The sequence below is a fragment of the Stegostoma tigrinum genome, chromosome 44 (genome assembly GCF_030684315.1).
Source record: "Stegostoma tigrinum isolate sSteTig4 chromosome 44, sSteTig4.hap1, whole genome shotgun sequence".
In the NCBI taxonomy this organism is placed as follows: Eukaryota; Metazoa; Chordata; class Chondrichthyes; order Orectolobiformes; family Stegostomatidae; genus Stegostoma; species Stegostoma tigrinum.
Genome location: NC_081397.1, coordinates 2,541,104 through 2,563,016, shown reverse-complemented (window position 1 = coordinate 2,563,016; position 21,913 = coordinate 2,541,104). Strand labels below are relative to the sequence as shown.

General features: G+C 44.8%; 1 pseudogene; it reads right to left on the bottom strand.

Moving 5' to 3' along the window:
- Positions 1-10,045: 10,045 nt before the first annotated feature.
- LOC132206891 (NACHT, LRR and PYD domains-containing protein 3-like) lies at positions 10,046-16,786 on the bottom strand (annotated as a pseudogene).
- Between the last annotated feature and the right edge of the window lie 5,127 nt (positions 16,787-21,913).

Sequence of the window (21,913 nt, the reverse complement as noted above, 5' to 3'; positions counted from 1 at the left end):
ATCCGCCAGGCGACTGATATCCGATTGTAAAACAGAGAAAGAAAGTGAACAGTCCAGAATAAATCTCTACTGGTTGGTGTCGCATTCCATTTTTTTGTACCGAGATCCTGAACAATTGATGAAACATCCCAAACTCCTGTGCTCAGAACCTAATGTGTTCCTGTACCAGTCAATTGGGCTGCACTCAGATTCTGATCCATTGCTGTTAAGTTTCAATCACTGCTTTTGGAGTCCCACAGATCCACAAGGTTTCAAAGCCTTGATTCTGAGCTTCTCTTCTCTCTGAGTGTGGATTCACTTATCCTTGTTGGTGTCCAAGATACCACTGTGTAAGCCATTACAAGGATTGCCCTATAAATAGAACAACTGCACTCTCTCTGTTCCAGTGACTCAAGTAGAATCCATGGTGACTGACATTGCTCAGTCCCTGAGCAACCAGCTGTATTACTCTGCTCAATGTCGTACCAGAACATTTACACAGTCTGAAAGGGATTCATAAGAAGTGTCAAGGGTTCAATTGTGAAAATAGCAAAGGGTTGGACTGGAATATTTAAATCTACCTTGTACAGTACAACATCCCAAAGAATCATTACAGCTGATAGACCTAATGGAGCGCTTGGATAAAATGATGCAGTGTCTACATGTAGATATTGATCTTGAAGTTATGTACAGAGAGTCACCAAAGTGATCTTACAAAGTATCCTTCGAGTGATTTCACAATGCACCGTATTGATTTGCAGTAAAAGGCAACTTCAAATAAATATGAAATTGTGAGTGGCCCACAGCAGCAATGTCAACATGGCAACGTAGGAACGTAGGATTTTTTTAAAAAATCTAAACTGAATCAGTCAAAGGTTAATTGTCCACCAGAGTGTGCTGAGGCATGGCATTCTGATGTACACTTTGCAGTCAGAGTGAGTGTGAAGGGTCTGGTGGGAGTACTTGATGGTAAGGATTCGCCGCCCCAAAGATCACATCACTGCAGTGCTTTCATTTCCCTATCCTCCCCCTATCCTTTCCTCCTCTACTTAAAGAGGGAGACGGAAAAGGTGAAGAGAGAGGAATATTGTGAGAGAAAGGTGAGCAGTGAGTTCCAGTGGGTGAAGGAGCCTGAGGCTCAACAACTTCTGGAATCTGTTGTTGGTGAGTAACTGGTAATTTGGAGAAACACCAACAGCTTCAATCGAGTATTACAAGTATTTGACACTGTTTGGATCATTTAAATAAAAAAGGTAAGACGTGGCAGGTGAGCTCCAAATCGGAGGCTGCTCCTCTGTCTTGATGTGGGAAGCACATTCCCAGTGCCTGAGACCTGCATGTGTGCAGGAGTTGTCTCCACTTGCAGCTCCTGGGAGCTCGGGTTTCAGAATTGGAGCAGCATCTGGGGACATTGCAGAGAGTGTGGTGGGAGGTGGTCACACCACAGGCTCCAAGGGCAGGAAAGGGAATGGGTGGCCACCAGGCAGAACAGGAGGGCTAAGCAGGCAGAGCAAAAATCTCCTGCGACTGTCACCCTACAAAACTGATGCTCTTGTCCCGGATATGCTTGAGGGGAATGCCCTCTCATGGGATTACAGCAGCAGCCAAATTCATCGAACCATAAAGCTGCAGAAGGAGGACGAAATAGCCATCGATATGCTCGAGTTTGAGGAGATTCAATGCTAAAGGGAAAAGACAGACATTTCTGGGGCCACAAACAAGAGTCCAGGATGATGTGTTACCTCTCTGGTGCTCGGGTCCTGGGTGTTTCCGAGCGGGGCAGGACATTCTGGAGGGAAAGATGGGAGAACCACTGGTCTTGGTGCATGTCGGTTCTAACAATATAGGTCAAAATAAATAGAAGGAATGAGGTACTAAGAGCAGAATATGGATAATTATGAAGAAAGTTGAAATGTGGGATTTCAGGAATAGTGCCGTGAGCTAGTCAGATCAGAAACTGCAGGATATATGGGATGAACGCATCGCTGAAAAATGTGGTTAGTGGGGAGGGTTTCAGATTTGGATTGAGGCTAGATCTGGGAATGTGCCATCTGGATGGGTTGCACCTGGAACTGGTATCTTGGGGACAGCAAGGGTGGGGATTATCTACCATTAAAATCAGCTGGAATTTGAAATACTCTCACATGTCCGATGTGGATTTACCCACAAACAGTCGCCTCCTATCAGGATTCTCCAGTTCCTGCCTGATATTGTTGGAGTTCACCTCGCCCCAGTTTAACACACTCACTCAGGGGCTGTTGTTATTCCTATCCAGGAGTAACTTAAAACTCATGGTACTATGCTCACTATTCCCAAAATGCTCCCTGACTGAATCTTCAGTCCCCCAGAAGGGCTCATTTCCCAATATCAGGTACAATATAACGCCTCCCCTGGTTGAACTGTTTATAAACTGTGTCAGGAAATCCTCCTGAATAGTCTTTATAAGTTCTGCCCCATCCAAGCCCCCAGCACAAAATTAGTCCCAGTCAACACAGGGAAAGTGAAACTCACCCATCACACAGAGAGGTTTTGGCGGAGTGGGGGTTAAACTAGTGTGACAGGGGCATGGGAACCAGAGGAGAAGAGCAATAGATGCAGAAGTTGAGGGAGAGTTAGAAACCAAGGCAAACGTGACGAAGACCAAGAACAGACAGGGAAACGCGACTGAGAAGAGCAGGGGAGTTGGGTGAGAAATGCTTCAGTGCAGGAAGAGGAATATTCAAGGAAATGACCTTAGAGTTCTGTTAGTACCTGGAATGGTGACATTATTGCAATGACGGAGATTTAGTTGAATGAAGGACAGGCAGCTGAATATTATAGGATTTAGATGTTTAAGGTCAACAGGAGAAGAGATAAAGGGGAGTGTAGAGGATTGGCTAAAGGGGGATACAAGTTCAGGATGACATTCAACAGCTGCATGGCACAATAGATTGCACAGAATCAGAAAAAAGGCTGGGAGAGTTTTGAATAACACTCAACCAGCTGCGAACCTCTGAGTCCTGCGAACATTCCTTTCTGGTCTGAAGACGACACCCGCACTTGTTTTCCCATCCTGTGTTGTCTGTACCAGGCAGCAGTTTTGCCTTACTGCCTGCTATCTTTATGCTGCATGTTTGGCACGCTGTGTGAGAGACAGAATTTCTCTCCAGGCTGCCACAGCTGCTGCTGGACTTCACCTCAGACTGAGATCGTGAACGGTGCCATAAATGAACCTAGTCCTCCGCACTTACCATCGATCGAGGGCTCCCTGAAGGGCAGAAGAAGCAACTTACCTTCCCAGCACCACCTCTCCTCTCTCTATTTTGGGGTCCCTTCCCTCTTCCCATTTCTGAAGAAGAGACCTGACCCAAAATGTCAACTTTCCTGCTCCTCTGATGCTTCCTGGCCTGCTGTGTTCCTCCAGCTCCACACTGTGTCCTCTCTGACTCCAGTTCTTACTATCTCAGAGAATATGAGACTTGTAGATATTTTCTTGAAAGCCATGAGGTTTCTTGCTTTATTTTCTCACCCCTCTTTTCTTTTTCATTCATTATTGCCTGTATAATAATTTACTATTGCTATTATAATCATATATTATTATGTAATAAGCATTCACATTTCAGCAAATTGCTGCTGTGGATCATTCTCTTAATTATATTTACTGGAATCTGAAAAGAACAGCTTGAATGCACGCTCTGATCCAAGATAGAGAGATGCAATACTGTCAAAGGAGTATCTCATACTGTACTAAGGGAGGATACATCACAGGACATATGCAGCGAGCCAATGTGTGGAACTCAGGAATAGCGAAGGTGAAATGACAATGCTGGTTGGGGATATGGGGGTGGCTAATGCTACAGGCCTCCCAACACCCAGAGGGACTGACAGGACAGAATATGCAGACAGATTTTAGAAAGATGTTAAAGCAACAGGATTGTTGCAGTCGGTGATTTTAACTTCCCCAACATTGATGAGCTGAAGGGTCTCTTCCTGCGCTGCGCTGTCCTCTTCACTTTGAAGTCTCACACAGAAAATAGGGAACAGTCTGGGAGCAGACGGCGATGAAAAGCATGAAGCAGGGTGGGAAGATGCAGAAGTTATCATCAACAGACTGAATCCAGTTATGAAGGGGGTTGGGGGACAGCCTGAAGCAACTTGGGAACAGTACACAGAAAGCCGGCAACAGTCTGAAGTCATTCGAAGGAAATCACGAGACAATAGTGAACAACAAAGGGGACAGTCATGAACAGCCTGCAGCCAGTCTGGAACCACGTACAGCAAGATTGCAGAAGTCAGGAGCATCTCAGAAACAGGCTGAGAGCAGCCTCATGGGATCGGGAGGGAATCAATCATCTGAAGGAAGCGGGGAAGAAGCTGAAGATGGCAGGAACAGCATGCAGCATTTGCGAACAGTCTGAAGTAAGATGGAGACAGCTTGATGCATTTCACGAGCGATCGGAAGCTGGGAAAAAATAGGCTGAAGGAAGTCATGGACAGCCTGAGGCTGCGTGTTGAAGCAGACAATCGTCTATAGTCTGAAGCAGATCAGGAATCGGGTAAAACAATTCAGAGTCAGCTTTCAACAAGTCAGGAACACCCTGAAGCAGGTCATGTCCAATTTGAAGAAGGGTCATTGGACTCAAAACCTAACCTCTGCCTTCTGTCCACCCATACCAAGTTGCTTCAGCAATTCTACATCCCTTGTGTAATCCCCACCAATCTGTGTGAAACAAGAGTCCATATTCCTCAACTTTAGAAACATTTGAAGATTCTACATCTCCTGCCTTTTGAGGAAGAGGAGGTTCAGTAGGGCTGGGCAAAACAAATGTTTTCCCAGTGATAGTAAAAACTGCCAATGTTGGAGTCAGATATAACACAGTTTGGATCTGGAGGAACACAGCAGGCCAGGCAGCATAGGAGGGGCAGGAAAGTTGACATTTCGGGTCAGGACCCTTCTTCAGAAATGGGGAATGGAGAAGGGAGCTCAGAAATACTAGAGAGAGGAGTGGTGGTGCTGGGGACGGTCTTTGGGATGGTGATCACTAAGTGCAGGTCGGGACAGGTGAGGATTGGTCAGTGACGTGGGAAGGTTGGATAGGTGGGAGAGAAGATGGACAGGTTGTGTCAGGTCAAGGAGGTGGGGATGAGAGGTATGTACTTTTATTTTTAATCCTAGTTTTAGTTTGTCCTTTCAACATCCAGCTGGTCAGGGTCCCTCAGGATCTCATATATTTCAATGATGTTCATTCTGAACTCCAGAGGACACTGGCCTTGCATTAAGAATGAATGAATAAACTGTTTTCTTTTTAATTGTACCGGATGAGATTGAGGTAACGTGATTGACATGTACTAAATTCGGAGGGACATAGAGCAGATAGGAAGAAATATTTCCCTTTAATGGAGTGAGCAATGGCCAGGGGCATAGGTTTAATTTTGTGGACGAGATCAAAACTCCCCTCAAAGTATACCAAGAAGATAGTACAGCCCCTAACTTTTATCTTAGTTAAGGTGCATTCCAGATACGATTGAATTACTCGGCTTTAAGCAAAACACACTTTATTTGTACATCATAGCGACAATATTTTTTGAAAAAAAAATGGAATTGGCATGTCTTTAAATGGGTTGAAATACTGAACAAAATAATTGTATTTAACTCCTGCTTACCAAGTGTTCCATTATAGCAGCATCTCATTAAAAAAAAAATCCTTGGCAAAGGCAAATTCAGTAAAGCAGATTTTCTCCAATGGAGGAGAAATAATCAGCAAATGAAACAGTCTAGCGGCAGAGAAAGAACTCAAAAGTAGGAACAGCTGTATTTAGCAACTGCAAACCTAAACACCCAACCGCAACGTTCCCCTGTTCTCCACTTTGGCATGGGGCAGCATGGTGGCACAGTGGCATAGTGATTAGCTCTGCTGCCCCACAGCACCGGGACCTGGGTTTGATTCCACCCTGAGGCGACTGTCGGTGTAGAGCTTACACATTCTTTCTGATTCTGTGCAGGTTTCCTCCAGGTTCTCCGGTTTCCTCCCACAGTCCAAACGATGCACATGCTGGGTGGATTGGCAATGCTATATTGCCCCAGTAGTGTTCATGGATGTGTAGATTATTTGGTTTTATAGGGAGATGGGTCTGAGTTTGATGGTCTTAGAGTCAGTGTTGGCTTTTTGGGCCGAAGGGCCTGTTTCCACACTGTAGGGATTCTATTCTATGATCTATGAACTGAAAGCCAAACTGAAGCTTTGGGTCTGTGCTTCTCATGCTTCTTTTGTCAAATAAAAAACAATCTCAGGGAAGTCAAATCTGTTCACCCACAGCTTCTGACGAAGATATTATATCACCACTGGCAGCACGTCTCTGCAAGAGGATCAAGGTGGAGGAAAATGCTCAAAAAAGCACAGTGCCAGCGTACCTCAACCCTTAAAAAAAGGATACTGTTGACACACAAGGACGGCTCCATTTTCAAAGACTTTCGCCTCAGGCTATTAGTACTCGAAAATATATACATATACCACACCAAATCTGTGAATGCAAACAGTTAATACTGCAGACCCTCTCAGGCTGTTTTATCCACCACACATCCATCATCATTCAGCGAAGTCCTGACAATGTGTCAGCATTTTTGGCATTCTGTGATACACGCAGAATCATCTTCTGTACATGCTTTTTCATTCAGCCACTGTATCTTTTCATCTTTCTGTTGTAATTAACCTACCTTGTCTCAGCAAACAAAAAATCCAACTTTTCTCGGTGAGGACTCACTTGTCCTGTTTGCGGGGCTCTTATTTTCCACAGCGAGGACGAAGTTATCTTCACCCGACACATCCAGCAGTGGGACCCAATTCTCCCTGGTAAGGACTCTCGTTGTCATCGCTGTCCTGCTGTGAGGCTCAAATCTTCCTGGTGAGGACCAGGCCTTTCGATTGTCAACTGAACACAGCGCAACTGCATTGTCCCTCTTAGTTCTTCTGTCCTGCAACTGACAGCTAGGATTAGCTGCAGGGTTTGCCCTCTACCTAAAGGGTGGTAAAATTAAATATACTCAACTAATTAGGCCCCACGTAGTCGGTAGCAGAAAGGTGCAGTACGCTGCTCCAATGCCAGTAGTTGAGGAGAGGTGCCAAAGAGCAGCCTGGAGTTATGTGTTCAGTTTTATTCGAACTCTTTACCGCACAATCGGAATAGGACAGGCACCGCTCCCCCTGAAACTGACCTTTATGTTGGAGCCAGTTGCTCTCATAACATACAGCTCAGAGAGGCCAATGATGCTCAGATTTCCCCAGTGGGAAGCAGTATTCTTCGACATCTTGTGTTACAATAATTATAGCAACATTGTCATTTTTCCTTCACCCTTCATCTGCATCCAGTCCTGTGAAACACCTGATCAATGATGGACATCCCGAGTTTCACCATGACCCCATGGTGTTCACCAGGCATTGCAATCATCAGATCTTGGGATCTAACAATGCATCCCATTAATTCACTTTCCAAAGTCAACAGTTGTACTCTTTTCCACACTTGTTTATCTCTAAGGGCTGCTCAGATTCTGTTATCCATTTTATTCATTGCAATCCCTATCAAATTCTGGTGCTCGTTTTACATTGCTCACTGCCCTCATCACTGGAGATACAAATGGAAGTTAGGTCTTACTAATTGCGATAAGATTCATCGTATTACTTCTACTGTAAATAGTGAGCAACTCATCCACTGGCAATGTTTAACTTATTAATTAACATAAACATTGTATCTTCAACATCAACAATACCAATGGCAAAAATATTTAAATGCAGAGCTGTCCAGCAATTTTGGAAATGCACACAATTAATGGGCGGGTAAATAAGACAATGAATGAGAGGTGATGTCATCCATTTGCTGTAAATTCTCCCTAATTTACCCGCCCATTAATTGTGCACATTCCCAAAATTGCGAGACAACTCTGTCTTTAAAGTCACTCACCATCCAGGCTGACACAAATGGATCAATCAGTCAATCAATGGGCCGTGCCTTTTATCTTCAGGCTATCAATTTGCTTTCACTGATGAGTAGCTGCTCAATGGTGCGGTCTGCTTGCTCAAGTGGATACAGCAGATGCTACTTACGAGAACACATGATGTTAAGGATGTCTGAATGTACATCGCCGACTGAGGAGCGGCCATTATAAATCAGTCGCCTCACAGAAACTTTGCTATTTCTAATTTAATAATCTAAAACACCAGTTTTATGCCAAAATGATGAGTTTTTTTCTGCTCATTTCTTGGCTGTAGATATTGTTGGTAAAATCATTGTAACTTTCAACTCAAATTGCCCCGAGATGTTTATCTTGGTGTGTCTGATTGAATTGTAGCTGTAACTTTCCGATACCCAATGGGGAATGTTAGGATACTTCACAGGCACTGAACATAATCGTTGCTCACACTCTCACTGAGCCTGAGGTGGATACTGGGAAACAGTCTGTGGGATTTCATCCTGGAGTGCGGCTATTTACTGGGAGGGACAGTGACTATAGGAATGTCCCTATAATGCGAGGACTGGTGGTTATGAATTGAAATGTTTAGACTATCACGTTCATGTCCAGGCCTGTACCCTGCAGTGATTTCAGTTGTCCAGGTGACCTGCCGAAAATCATTGAAGATGAAAAAATAACAGATTGAGCAGCATTTTGGGAATAGGGGCAGTGAACTTATTCCTTCAATAACAATTTAAAAAAAACTTTAATCAATAACTCTGCCAAAAACATTAAAATGCTGCTGGTTACGTCAGCCTTTTAGACAGACACTCATCAGATTTGCTTCAGATTCCTGCAGTTCTTTCTGAGTTGGTAGAGAGTGGGGACAGAATGATGTGTGAAAGAGTTTGATTGTAGATTGAGAAAAATGAGGGACTGGTTTACACTGATGGCAGAGGTGAGATCCTCACCTCAAGAAGCTGTGAGACCAGTAGCCCACTGACTGGGGTCAGAGAGAGAGAAATAAGAAGAGTCTGGGTTAATTCCACATCACTGATACTGAGACTGACATATACCATTCAATATGCACCTTTATAGACATAAACTCAGATTGTAGTACTGACTGTATTTTCTGTATTTTACAGTCTGGTTTCCTGAGACCCAGAGACAGGAGCATTACTCCTGAACCTCCCAGTTTATTGTCCCACAGTCGAAACAGAAACATTCAGAGGATGAGAATCAAATTGAATCAAACCAGGCTCTTGTCTTTTCTCCTTCTTGGATGTTCCAGGAAATGCTGAAAAATAAACAGTAAATTAATATTTAAAGTTTCTTTCATTGATGATGGTTTTTGACAGGTCCCACTCTACATACACTTGGATCACTGAGCAAATGTGTTTGTGAAATAAATCACCATCTTTAAAGCCTTAAATGTCCCTCCACCCGGTCTCATTCTGGCAATCAGAGTTAATCTCTGTGCAGACACTGACAAGCCTCGTCATGTTTGCTGAACATGTTCCTTCAGCAGGCTGTTCAGTTCAAAGGCTAATTTCCAACCGCTCATGTTTTACTGTCGTAGCTGTAAACTCCATTTCTCAGGAACTTTTGTATCAATATTCTGTCCTGGTCGAAATTCTTAAATCCTGCAGCATGAGATCAGAGAGAAGTAAAGTTTGTGAACCATTTGTTTCCTTCTGTGCTAGTTCTACAATTTGTTTACCAGTTAGAGAAAGTAAAGAATTACCTCAACACCAGAGATTTGTGAACTGCAGGTATCAGTTGCTGAAAACTTTCACACTCAAAGCTGCAGGATTCTAAATCATGTTCCCTTATTTTATCACCTCGCATATGAGGTGAGACAGGACCTGCATACTCATCTGGTTTCAGGTCCAACCCAGAAAACGTAAGGATTTCTGCAGAACCAAGTACAATCTGAGCCATTTTTTTTTCTGATCCTCAAACAAAAGGTGCGACATAATCAGAAGGTTCCTTTTATCAGTTTTGACTTGCTGTGTTTCCAATCTGACTTTCAAATCTTCTCCTTCACGCAGTGAACCTCTCAACAGGTTGTAGCAACCAGAAAAATCTCCAGTCTGCCCGTGAGGAGAAGAGACAAGCAATAAATTGCAGAGATATCAGAAATCAACCGTATTCCTCACTGAGACTCTGGGTATTCACAGGATGTGGTGACAGGAATACATCAAGAGAAGCTACAAACTCTTGGATGGTGAGATGTGGGAAGGTGTAAACCACACTGTGGAAAGAACCATCCATCTCGAAAAGGTTCATCTTAAATCCAGGCAGGAACTGGGAAAGTTGCAGATCGTACTCGATCTCCATCACTAGACACAATCTTCTTCTCAAAGACTGCTGTGAAGGCCATCTCACCAAGTTTCAGTGACATTTTGTGGGGGTCTTCAATCTCTTGGCCATGGTGTCTCAGAATGTTGTAAATATAGTGGGAATAGAGTTGGGTGATGGCCTCTGGACCTCCCTGTCACATTGTGTGAAGAAGGGATGCAGTGACAGACCAAGGGCCCAGCAGGACGAAGGAATATCGCTCGTGGTGTGGAGGGTCTCATTCTCTTCCATGTGTTTGTGAACAGCTGCTGCCACCATCTGATCTTCCAAAAACATGTTGGAATATTCCTTCCATGTGTCACCTGAAAAACCCAGGATGTCAGCCTTTTCCAATAAACGTAATGGAGTGGGTAGTCACTGGAACTGAACATCCTGGGAACAGCTTGTGCTGGATTAAACCGTAAACAAGATCACACACTTCACCCCAGCATTCGGGATCTGTGCACACAAACTCAGGTTCTGTATTTCTCCGACTCAGCAAAGTCTGCAGAGTCCTTAAACTCATCATACTGTCAAATATAAACAGCAACCTCTCTGGATTCTTCCAGCGCCCTCCCAGAATATTCCCAAAATGAGGATCGTGACCCACGATCAGACTCCTCAGGTTTATTTTATAGTTCATAGCGCTCAAATCCCAGAATTTAAAACTGAAAACAGACTGTGGGTATATTTTTCCAGTTTCCCAGTCATAAACAATCTTCAGACCATTGTTGTTTTTCCATTCCCTGGGACACCAATCACTGCTACAGTACTGCCAGATATGGAATTTCTCCGCCAAAAACAATTGAGCAGATTGTATATTTTCCAGTACTCCCTGGAGATGTTTCTCTCCCCACTCTTCATGATCTCAGCCTCTTACCAGCAGTTCATATTGTATAACTGCCTGGCCTCGTACATTCGAGATGAGCAGTAACTCAGTGCATCGATCACCCAGCTGGAAAATCTTTACCTTTATTAGGATAGTTTTCACTTTCAGTTTTTCTGCTCGTATCCAGAGTGTGTCTTTTCAGCTGTACTCTCATAACAATTGCTCAGTAACTGTTCATGATTTCGTATTTACTGTTGAGTAAATTTTTGAAGATTTTGTTCAGAGCTTCAGTTAATTTATCTCCTGCAATTCAATCTGTGATCAGAAAACGCTTGAAAGTGGATAATGATCAAGAAATGTTTCAATAATCAGCTGATTTTAATCTGTACTCAACAAGAAGATTTCAGAATGGGCAACATTCTCAGAAAGTTACAACATTCTTCAACGGAGAGACACAATTGATGTAGAAAGTGTGTTTTGCCTGGCTGTTGGGCTACATGTTCGGGAGCACAGCCTCAGAATTAAAGACAAACAATTCAGATCAGGAAGAACAGGAGCCTGTTCACTCCAACGGTGACCCCAGTGAATTCCCTACCCCAGGCAGTGATGGAAACTTGATCATTGATTAACTCCAAGATGGAGACTGATAAGATTTCCTTTCAGTAATCAAATCAGTGATACAGGGATAGCTTGGGAATATGGCGTTGAGGGAGATGATTAACCATGAGCTCGAATAAGCAAGAGCAGGCTCGAGAGGCTGAATGGCCTCTTCCTGTTCCTATGGTCCGATGTTGAATATTCACTTTCTACATTACCAATAGACAGTTGCAGCCGTGTTTACCAATTGAATTTGGACTGGTTGGCCGATGCAAGGACAAAGGAGCAAACCTATGAGTGTAGCCAGAAAGGTTCAGTGAAACCATAAACATGTACTTTGTGTTGGTATTCAAAAAAGAGACAAAATTGTTGAAGGATGATCTCGAGGAGTAGAGGGTCAAATTTCTAAGCCAAGTTACTGATACAAAGGAAGATGTTTTGTGCGTATTAAACAGTATGAGTCCTTGGGTCCTGATGGAATCTGTGCCAGAATATTGAAGCATATTAGAGAACAAATTACTGGAGCATTGACAGGCATCTTTGTATCACCTTTGGCCTCACATGAGGGCCCAAAGGTTTGGAGATTAGCCAATGTTCTCCCATTGTAGTCGAGTAGCAGGGATAATCCGGGAAATTGCAGGCCCGTGAGCGTTACATCAGTGATCGGGAAATGAGTGAAAAAAGATTCTCAGGAACAAGGCCTGTACATTTTTCACAGCAAATGTATGATTTGGTGATAAACAGCATGGCTTTGTGCAAAGGAGGTCCCACCTCACTAACTTGACTGAATTTTTTGAGGAGGTGACAAAGGTGCTTGATTAGGGAAAAACGGTTGATGTTGTCCACGTGGACTTCAGTAAAGCTGATGATATTATCCCTCATGACAGACTGGGACAAAAAGTGAATTCACACAGTGACCTGGCAATATGGACAGAGTAGTGGCTCAGTCACAGGAGACAGGAGGTAGCAGTGGAAGGATGCTTTTCAAAATAGAGCGTTGTGAATAGTGGTGCCCCACAGGGATCAGCGCTGGGATATAAATGCTTTGGAGCAAAATGTGGGTGGTCTAATTTGTAAATTTCAGGAAAATACAACAATTGGTGGATATAGATCAGTTGGAGGCATGAAATGATAGAAAAACTCCAGATGGAAGTTAATTTGGACAAATGTGAGGTGGTGCATTTTGGAAGATCACTGACAGGTGGAAATTCTGCAGTGAATTGCAGAACACTTAGGGTTGCTGATATGCAGACAGATCTGGTTGTGCCGGTCCACAGGTCACTGACGGTGGCAGCGCAGGTAAATAAGGTGGAAAAAGGGCTGATAGCATGTTTACCTTCGTGGAAAGGGGCATTGAGTGTCAGCACAGGAAGGTATGCGGCAGCTTTATAGAACTTCCATTGGGTCACACTTGGAATAGTGAGGACAGTTCTGGTCACCACACTACCAGAAGGATGTGGATGCTTTGGAAAGTGTGCTGAATATGTTCACCAGGATGTTCCCTGGCATGGGGATTTTTAGCTGTGTAGAAAGAATAGATAGACTGGGTTTCTCTTCACTGGAATGCAGGAGGTTGAGGGGCGACTTCATAGAATTTTACAAGATTTTGAATGGCATTGCTAACATTGGAAAGTAAGAGGCGTTTTCCAAGGTGGAGGTGTCAATTACTGGGGGATGCAGTTTCAATTTGTGGGGTGGGGGGAAGTTTGAAAGAGATGTGCACAGCAAGTTTTTCACACAAAGGGTGTTGAGTGCCTGGAGCTCACTGCCAGAGGAGATGGTGGAAGCCGACACAATCACAGGATTCCAGAAGTACCTGGACAAATACATGAACAGGGAAAGGATTGAGGGATATGGATCCTGTATGTGAAGACAGTGTTTGTATGGGATGGAAAAATGAGGTGGCACAGGCCTGGAGGGCTGAAGGGCCTGCTCCTCTGCTGTATTGTTCTTTGTTCTCTTCTTCTCATTGTTCTCGGATCCAAAGCCTGAGAAACTGCCGCTCCATTAGTTTGCTGAATACTCCTTCCACAGAGTGAATACCCTGTTCACAGGAGGAGAGGGAGGGAGAGGTATTTGAGATTGAAAAACAGCAGCAATGTTAGTTTCTGAAATTCGAGCTAATAATTAACACGTGACCAGAATTGCATGGGAAAAAGGAATCAGATTATCGTGCTGTTCCACGTGGGATCGGGCTGTGCGTCAATTGCCAGCATGCCATCTTTGCAAGCAGTGAGACTTCTAATCAACAAACTCATCTGTTTTGTGAAGTTTTCAAAAGGATCTGGCCTGAAATATCAACTTCCCACTGTCACGTTGAATATTTCAATGTTACTGAGAGAGGAAACCGCTCGGATCTTGTGCCATTTCTCGAGAGATTTTCCAATTCTGTTTCTTTTCTCCCAGGAAGTTGTAACTCACTCAGAAGATCCAAACAGAGTGAGAGAGTTTCGGACAAAGGTCATCTTTGAACAAGAGCATCCTCCAAGAATGGCCCAGAGTCCTGAGGCCTATTTGACAGGCTGTTCTCCTTGGTGCCCACGAGTTCTGCCTCGTTATTCCCCCAAAGTTTGATTCCCTCTGTTGGACCCTGGCTTTTTAAAAGGGGCCTCTGGATCACGAGGTTCTGTCAGATTGTGGGCCTGTCATTTGAAAACAAGTTTGAAGCCTTGGGTTAAAGTAACTGAGGCCTTGGGAGTTGATACAAACTTGTGAAGCCCCGCCATCCCCAGTGAGTATCTGAAAGACAGGACTTCCCAAAGAGGGAATTAAAACCTGAAATGTCAAACTGTCTCATATAAACTTTCTATAATGTCAAACTAATAATGTGTAAAAATAAAATTGACATTGGGAGTGAGACAGAGAGGGGGGTGAAAAAGTGAGAGGGGCAGTAGAAAGAGAAAGGGGCGTTTGAGTTGATGAAGTATCGGTCATGTCAGTGCCTGCGGTTACAACAAGCATTTAACATTTAAGCAGCACCCATCAGAAAAACCGAGCCCACCTTCCTGCTGGTACTTTGCTGCCTGTCAGGTTTTGCTGTTCTCCGATGGCCTGCAGCAATGTGATTGTGGCAACAACTGTTTCGTTTAGCTCATAGTTTTACAGCTGCCCGATGTTTGCAGGATTCAATCCCCAAACTTTATTCCCCAATTTGATCATTGTTGGGTTTGCTGGCAGATATTTTGTGTGACGGAATGACATCTTGCTGTGTAATTTGCTGTGTAATTTGTTGAAAAATGTCCCCCCCATTTCAATTCCAATACTTTTCTCTGTCACACTGTATCCACCCATCCCACACAGGAATTTTTATTTCAAAACTGCGACAGGACAAGAAATCCTTCCCTTGGACAGAAATTTCCCCCAGAGGGGAGGGGCGGACATTGGCCTGAGGCCTGTTCAACAGGCCGCACCCCACGGGGTCCATGTGATTTGTGACTGTTTATTACCCTGAGGTTTGATTTCCTCTGGGGGACCCTGGTTTTTTAGGGGCCTCTGGTTCATTGAATCCCGTTGGATTGTGGCTCCGCCATTTTCAAACAATTTTCAATCCTTGGGTTGAAGTTACTGGGGCCTTGGGGTTTCATACAAACATATTAGCCCCCGCGTCCCACAGTGAGTGTCTAACAGACAGGACTCCCCAAAGAGGACATTAAAACCCTGAATGTGAAATTCTCCTTAAACACTTGGCATAATGAAGAGTAATATGTGATTTGTGTGGGGCAGGATCTTACAACTGCAACAGCGAAAGAAAGAGATACACTGGAAAAAGAAAGACAGGAGGGGAGACAGGGAGACGTATTTTGGACAGTGAAACAGCAGGAATGTTAGTTTGTGGAGCTCGAGCAGATTATGAACACTTGTGCAGCATCACAGAGGACAGAGCAATCAGATTACCTGTGACTTTACCCAGGGAAGTGTGAAAGTCAAGTTTGAAATGGCTGCAATGAGTGCAGGACAGAAAGAGAGATGGACGAAGACAGAAAGAGGAACGGAGAGAGAGAGGGAGAGAGATTCATATCGAGGAATCATACTGACAGCTTAAAAATCCCCAGGGAGAGAGCCTCAGCAAATATCCCCATCGTCTGGCCACTGCTTTGTATGTTGGTGGTTTTAGCGTCAGAGAATCTGAGAGGCTCATATGGGATCAATGTTGAATAATTTCAAGCTGCAATGAAATAATTAACAAAGCTTTCTTTTAAAAATTAAATTGAAACAGGGAACAGTCAATCTCTGCAGCCCTCGAGTTAACATGTCAATGTTCAGAATGTTTCAACGCGGTTCCTGTCCTGACATTAACATCTCAATGTGTCAGAGAGCTCTCGGGGGTGCGGGGGGAACCAATACATTCCAGGGGTGGAGACAATAAACCCCTCACTGAGAGTAAATCTGGAGAAGAATGCATCAGATTCTTTCTTAAATACTTTATTCCGTCTGTCTATCGAGAGAGTCACCAGCTCTCACTGTCTCGTCAAGATATTGTATGTCTGTGTCTGTGTTGTATGTTTGTGTGTGCTAGTGTTTCTGGGAACAGAGATAGAGGGAGAGATTGGGACAGAGAGACAGAGAGACACAGACAGAGACAGAGAGAGAGAGAGACAGAGAGAAAGGCAGAGAGTGGGAGGGAGAGACAGAGAGAGGCTTTTGAGATGAGGTAATTTCTGGAGTTCCTGCAAACAGTGAACATTTAAGCAGTGTCACAGAGGATAAAGGAATCAGATGATCAGGCTGTTTGCTGCTGTATTGTTTAACAGAGATCTCGCTGTGCAGCAATGTCTGCAATACCATTGTGGCAGGCAGTGAGTGTTCAAAGCAGCAAATTACTTGCTTTTGAAGTTTTTGAAACGAGCCCAGCAGATAAACTCAATCTGTAACTGATGAGTAACTGTAAATGCTGCTGAGAGATTGTCAGTGTTCTGCTGAGACTGGAGTCACTGGGATCTTGCTGTGCCATCTCTCCTTGTGATCCACAATGCCAACAACAGCAACTCTTGCATTTCCACACTTATGCCCTCAAAAGACCTCCCCACAACAAACCTGAGGACAGAATCCCCCTGGTCCTCACGTACCATCCCTCCAACCTCCGCAACCAGCACATCATCCTCCGTCACTTCGTCCATCTGCAATCCAACCCCACCACCAAAGAGATATTTCCCTCCCCACCCATACGTTTCTTTCACAGGGACCACTCACTCTGCGATTCCCTCATCCACTCCACACTCTCCACCAGCCCCACCACACCCAGTACCTTTCCCTGTAACCGTGGGAGGTGCTTCACCTGCACCTCCCCTTCCACCTCTGTCCAAGCCCCCAGGCAAACTTTCTTTTATTTGACAGGGGTTCACCCATAGATCCTTCAAACTGATCTGCTGTATCTGTTGCTCCCATTGTGGCTTCCTCGACACCAGCGAGACCAAGCGCAGACTCTGTGACTAATTCATAGAGCAGCTACGCTCTGTACGCTATCATCAACAACACCTTCCGGTTGCCAACCATTTTAACTCCCCCTCCCACTCCCTTGGTGTCATGTCCATCTCAGGCCTCCTCCAGTACCACAGTGATACTGCACACAAACTGGAGGAACAACACCTCAAATTCCGCCTCGGGGGCCGACAGCCCAATGGCCTGAACGTAGAATTCACCAGTTTTACAATCTCCCCACCACCGGCCTTGTCCTCTGTCCAACACTCCCATTCACCCACAACCCCTAGTCCTGACACAACCCGTCGATGTTCATTCCCACCTCTCTGGCCCTCCCATTGCACTGACACAATCCCCACTGCCCCCTACCTGCATTCACCAATCACCATCCCACCTACCCTCCCCAGCCCAACCCCTTCTCCCTCTATTTATTTCCCAGCTCCTTTCACCCTTGCAATCCTGGTTGGGGGGCTGTCGACCTGAAATGTCAACTTTCCTGCTTCTCAAATGCTGCCAGACCCGCTGTGTTCCTCCAGCCCCACCCTGTATTGATTCTGTCTCCAGCATCTGCTGTTCATACTTTCTCCTTTAACTAATCCTGTCTCGTTCCTCCCATGGGAATTGTTGTTCACTCAGAAGATCCAAAGAGAGAGAGAGTGACTTTGGGACAGGGTGATCTTTGTACAAGACCATCCTCCAAGACGGGGGAACCATAGCTCTGAGGCCTGAGGCCTGTACAACAGGCAACACTCCGCGGTGCCCATGTGAGCTGTTTCTGGTTATTACCCCGAGGTTTGATTTCTTCTGTGAGCCCCTGTTTTTTTTTAATGGGCCACTAGTTAACAGGGTCCTGTTGGATTGTGGCCTTGTAGCTTTAAAACTGATTTGAAGCCTGGGGTTAAAGTAACTGGGGCCTTGGGATTTGACACAAACAGGTAGACCCCCAGCGAGCCCCTGGCAGACAGGGCTCCCCCAAAGGTGGAAATTAAACCCTTAATGTGAAACTCTCCTGAAAGACTTGTTATTATGTCAGAGCAATGTGCGACGTGTGGGGGCAGGATGATACAATTTGAGAATCACGTCATTCGCCACTTTAATTCAATTCACTGTGAATCTGAGAGGCCTTTCTCTCCGTCTCTCCTGGCTGCAATCCTCTCCAGCTTCCTTTTGTTTCTTCAACAAATAAAACATCCCACAGCTTGAAGGGCTGAATGGTCTCCTGCTGCTCCAATTTTCTATGATTCTATGTCCAATGCGCGACTCATTTTCATGTCATACTCTCACATCCAAACAAGGAAAAGGAGCGGACCCAGCACCAATCCCTGTGCCACACCACTGGTCACAGGTCTCTAATCTGAAATGAAACCTTCCACCACCTCTCTCTGCCTTCTGCCTTCAAGCCAGTTCTGCATCGAAATGGCTAGTTCCCTCAGTATTTCACGTCATCTAACGTCACTAACCAGTCTACCATGCAGGACCTTGTTGAATGCCTTACTGAACTCCATATAGATCACACAAAACGCTCTGCCTTCATCAATCCACTTTGTTACTTCTTCAAAAGACTCAATCAAGTTAGTGAGATCCGATTTCCCATGCACAAAGCCATACTGACCAACCCTAATCAATCCTGGCCTTTCCAAATACATCCAAATTCTGTCCCTCAGGGTTTCCTGCAACAGCGTGCCCACCACTGATGTCAGGCTCACTCTTCTATAGTTCCCTGGCTTTCCTTTACCATGTTTCTGAAACAGTGAGACCACTTTAGCCAAACTCTGTGGCATCGATGATACAAATACCTCAGTTAGAGGCGCAACAATCACTTCCCGAGCTTCCCACAGAGTTCCAGGGGACACCTGATCAGGTCCCGGGGATTTATCCACCGTTCAGTCATTTAAGGAATCCAACACCTCCTCCGCTGTAATGTGGGAATTTATAAGAAGACATCACTATTTACTTCACCAAATTACCTGGCTTCCATATCCTCCTCCACAATAAAAACTGATGCAAATTACTCATATAGTATCTCTCCGCATCTCCACCTATTCCACACATAAGTTGATCTTTAACGAGCCGTATTGTCTCCCCAGTTATAATGGGAACTGCAGATGCTGGAGAATTCCAAGATAATCAAATGTGAGGCTGGATGAACACAGCAGGCCAAGCAGCATCTCAGGAGCACAAAAGCTGACGTTTCAGGCCTAGACCCTTCATCAGAGAGGGGGATGGGGAGAGGGAGCTGGAATAAATAGGGAGAGAGGGGGAGGCGGACCGAAGATGGAGAGTAAAGAAGATAGGTAGAGAGAGTATAGGTGGGGAGGTAGGGAGGGGATAGGTCAGTCCAGGGAAGACGGACAGGTCAAGGAGGTGGGATGAGGTTAGTAGGTAGATGGGGGTGCGGCTTGGGGTGGGAGGAAGGGATGGGTGAGAGGAAGAACAGGTTAGGGAGGCAGAGACAGGCTGGACTGATTTTGGGATGCAGTGGGTGGGGGGGAAGAGCTGGGCTGGTTGTGTGGTGCAGTGGGGGGAGGGGACGAACTAGGCTGGTTGAGGGATGCAGTAGGGGAAGGGGAGATTTTGAAACTGGTGAAGTCCACATTGATACCATTAGGCTGCAGGGTTCCCAGGCGGAATATGAGTTGCTCCCCAGTTACTTGGTTTTATCCGCATGTATTTGTGGAATTCCTTTGGATTCTCCTTACTCTCATTTGCCAAAGCTATCCTGTTTCCCCTTTACACCTTCCTGCTTTCCTCCTTACATACAATTACATGCACTGACTCTCTACTCTCCTCGGGATTCACTTGATCCCTGCTATCTATTCCTGGCCTCTGCAACCCTCTTTGTTTCAGAAAAAGCCTCAATTTCTGCCGTCATCCAACATTCCTAGCCGACCCGTCTCACGAGCAGGAAAGCACAGTTTCTGGATTCTCACCATCTCACTTTTGAAGCCTTCCCATTTTCCAGGTGTCCCTTTACCTGTGAATATTTAAACACACTTTTGAAAGTTCTTGCCTAACACTGTCAAAATTTGCATTCCTCCAATTGAGTACATCTTTCAAAACAATCTCTTGGCCGACGATCTTCAACACAGCACATCCATCCGTTTCTCATGTCAGCAGGGATAGAATGCAAAGTGCAAAACAAAGACATTGATTGCATTTGCATGTTCCTTTGCTTTGGGCTAATTTGAAGACAATACACTGGTGGTTGGTTCCACACTCTCCTCAAGGTGAGACGTTACCTCGGCATCCAACAATTCAACAGCTGTTCAAAAAACCTGGCTGTTTTTTTAAACAACGTAAATGATTTTACGTGTGAAGCTATTGTGAGAAGCAAGTTATCTGAAGGAACACTCTTATGTTGATCAATCCACTCGATGCAACGTCCTTCCCTCATAAGATCACCAGCAATGTGCACTTGACTCAGAGCCACCTGATATCTGGCAAGTGAACAACCAGACAGTGAAGTGTTGCCTCACCACTGCTCCTGGTAATGTGACAGTCTGTGTGCTCTGTATCTGCTCAGCTTCCACGAAAATCAAAGATTTTAGTTCTTTCATCTTTTGTGACAAATTTAGGACCTAATCATTAGCAGGAGTCCCACAAGATCTTATCATGGAACACAGGGGAAAGCTTTTAAAAAGACATGTTTATGTCTCTCGCTAGTTTAATTTAATGCTGTTTTCTCTCAATGCATTATTCTGTTAGTCTCGCTTTATTGAATTCAAAAGTGTTCCGAATCCCCATGCCTGGGCTTTAATGTAAGCTTTATACATGTTGTTTTCATGTAACCTATTTTTCAAATCACCTGTTTATTCCCACTGCACCACATGGTGACCCCCCCCCCCCACCCCGCCGCCGCCCCCCAACCCCCAAATTCAGCTTCACACATCTTTTCCTTTGATTGACAACAATCTTTACCTTCCCTTGTATTCCATGATTTGATATTGTTTGGCTTCTGCTCATGACCAGAACTTAAATTTGTTACCAATGACGAAATAGTTAAATGCAAGATATACAGCCCACAGAGTACACAGACGGTCGCGTTACCAGGAGCAGTGGAGAGGCAACGCTTCACTGACAGGTTGTCCACTTGCCAGATTTCGAATGGTTTGTGCCTTTCAGTAAAGTGCGTGGTATTGCTGATCTTATGAGGGAAGGACACGCTTCCAGTGGAGAGTTCAACTTAACAGTATTTTGTCAGATGGCAGTAGCATTGCACATGAAATTATGTGTCTCATTAAAAAAAAACTAGAGTTTATGTAATTACACACACATTTTGAAATGTAGGATACTGATCAAATGCCTCACCTTGAGGACCATCTGGAACCAGCCACCAGAGCTCAGTCGTCAAATGGGCACGAAGCAAAGGAACATCCAAATACAACTGAATTATTGCATTCTCTGCCTGTTGGCCTCAGAGACGGATGAGCATGCCGCATTTCATTTGGCGAAGAAGATTGTTTTGCCAAGATGTAAATGTCTGTTCAAATCAAAAGTAGGAGTGGCCCAGCATGGATAGTGACATAAATTGAGGACTCAAGCAGAGCCATGAATTATCTCAGAGAAGAGGTGTTTCAGGTGAATCTTTTTTGTGCCCCTGTCTGGCTGTTTTTCTCCATCTGGTTTGATCTCTGCCTCTGTCTCTTCCTCTCTCCATCACACTCTCTCCCACTCTCCCTCCGTCTCTCTTGCACTCTGTCTCTCTCTGTCTTTCTTTCCCAGTGCCTCCCTCTCTCTCTGACCCTTTCAATTTCTCACTCCCTCACTCACAAATTTTCTGTTTATCTCACTCACTCACTCTCTGTCCTACTTCTCACTCTTTCCCT